Consider the following 2,276-nt stretch of genomic DNA (forward strand, 5'->3'; position numbering starts at 1 on the left):
GTTAACTACTAAGCCTTGAAAATCAAATTTGGATATGTTGTCACATGGATCTATCATCAAGCTACTTTACTGAGTCTATATATGATCTTCTCGTTTGATCTCCCACTTGTAGGTTCCTTCATAGCAGTCTTTCTCATAACCCGTTTTATATGTTTTTCTGATTATAAGACACGTTTTTTTCTTGCCAAGAACATCCAAAGCAACCATTTTAGTGGCATTATCCCTAGTTGGAACCACCTGTGGGACACGTGGCAGTAGACCCTCCATTCTGTTGGTAGATTTCAGAGAAAGACAGAGAAAACCAAGAGAGCAGGAGGCTCCTTTGGCAGTGTGGGAGTTGGTTAGAGCAGAGAGAGCAGGTTGGGGGAACTGTTAGAGAGAGAGTGTGTGGGAATGTTGGAGAGGAGGAGAGAAACTAGCAGAGGGATTTTTGTGATCATGACGGAAAAACCAGCAGAGGAAAACCGGAGCAAATAAAAAGAAGCTGTGGGGGGTGGGTGTGTTTCTAAGGTTTTTGAGAGAGAATAGGGGAGAGGCTTGGAAAAATGTTTTGAGAGCTGAAACTGTGAGTAGGAGAGGGTGAAGTCTTGGTGGAGTTTTTCTAAGTGGTCTGAGAGAGGGCCAACCATTTCTAGCTCTTGACTGTTATTCTCTTGCTCACTTGTCATAGAAACGGCTTTAGTCTCCAATAAATACCCAGATTTATCATGCAGCTTCTCAATCATCTGATTTGCAGTGGATCTACTCCCTTCAGAAACCCAAACTTCAGAACTCACCTCTGCCTTTTCCACCATAGTGTCGACTGCATTCCTACTCTGTAATGAATTAGAGATCACACTTTTTGAGTCCCTACTATTGCTTGCCATTTCATTTAGGCATTATCTGCTGCTCTGGCACTCACAATCGATTTCTCCGAATGAGTTTCATTATCTTCCACCTTCTCTGGAAGATCTCCAACATGGATTCCCAACTCAGCAAGGCAATCTGGACATGGTCCAAACCACCCATTATTCTCATTCTCTACTGAGCCACCACAAAATGGGCTCCACTGCACTTCCTTAACCCCAAACCTTCAGATGCATTATTCTTAATCACTGTGGAGTCTGACATAACTTTTTTTTATCCCCAGTAACCATCATTATTTGAATCAACCACACTACCAAACCCAAACAAATTAGATGACTCCAAGCCACTCTCCTCTAGTAGCATTTCTATAACATCCAAGATTTTCTAGAGGCCAGGATGATCTTCCCATTTAGTGTCTACCTGCAATTTGATTTCTAAACATATTTTCAACTCCAAACTTTGATTCTTGGTCAGTTAATAACAGTCTTACTTGATACAACGCAGTTGGGGTGGTTAAAGCCTACAGGGACAACCTAGTAGGTTGCCTACACTCCTGAATTTTAAGTCTGGATTCCAGTTTGGCCCTTCCTTTGACTTGGCGTTTTTCTGACCATCAGCGGTACTTGAGGTAGGTGTAGAGTTTTCCCCTATCTTGCATCGATGTATCATAGTTCATCTCAGAAACTTCTATCCACTCTCAGGATATTCGGCGTCTTATGTGGACTTTGATACATTTGAATTTAATAGAGAAGAATAAGAGGGAAGATTTGGGCTTTTAACTGCTTAACCTCTTTCCAGATATTTCCCACTGTACATAATAGTCTCACAATGCCTGAAAGAACAACAAACAATGCTAAGAATTAGGAAAACACAGCTACCGCAGTAAAGCTAAAGATCAACACTTCATGGACTTATTAAACTGAACAAACAAACAAAACTAGACTAAGTCCATCCACGTTTCCACTTTCAGGTTAGTGCAGTTGAATATAAAAATCAGTTGCTTGGCAAGGCTCCGTGAATGGTGGCACATATCAGACTTACAGAGCCTGATAATCCAAATGATTTAGTGAATCTTGATCTTGAACTGGTACTTCATTGGGGTTCAGCTCTGTTCTCTGGTCGGCATTGTAGAGGAAGGCTTTCTTTGTGGTGGAGATTGGATTACCATGGATGTGTCAGCTAGAATTTTAGATATTTTGAAGTCCCATCTGATGGGGAACCCCAAATTCAGCTGCTGATTTTGCTTTACCAAGTGTCATTGCCAGAGGAAGCATATAATATGCTGGATCTTATCATATCTACTGTAGGAAATTTGAACGAGACAGTGATCTCATTGGAAAGAGCCTTAGGAGTTTTTGAGTAAGATGGAAACTCTGTAAGTAAAGGTATTCTCAAAGGTGTAGAGCTCCTGTGATGTCTGGGCATGTGAT

Source organism: Vitis vinifera, chromosome 16 (assembly GCF_030704535.1).
Source record: "Vitis vinifera cultivar Pinot Noir 40024 chromosome 16, ASM3070453v1".
In the NCBI taxonomy this organism is placed as follows: Eukaryota; Viridiplantae; Streptophyta; class Magnoliopsida; order Vitales; family Vitaceae; genus Vitis; species Vitis vinifera.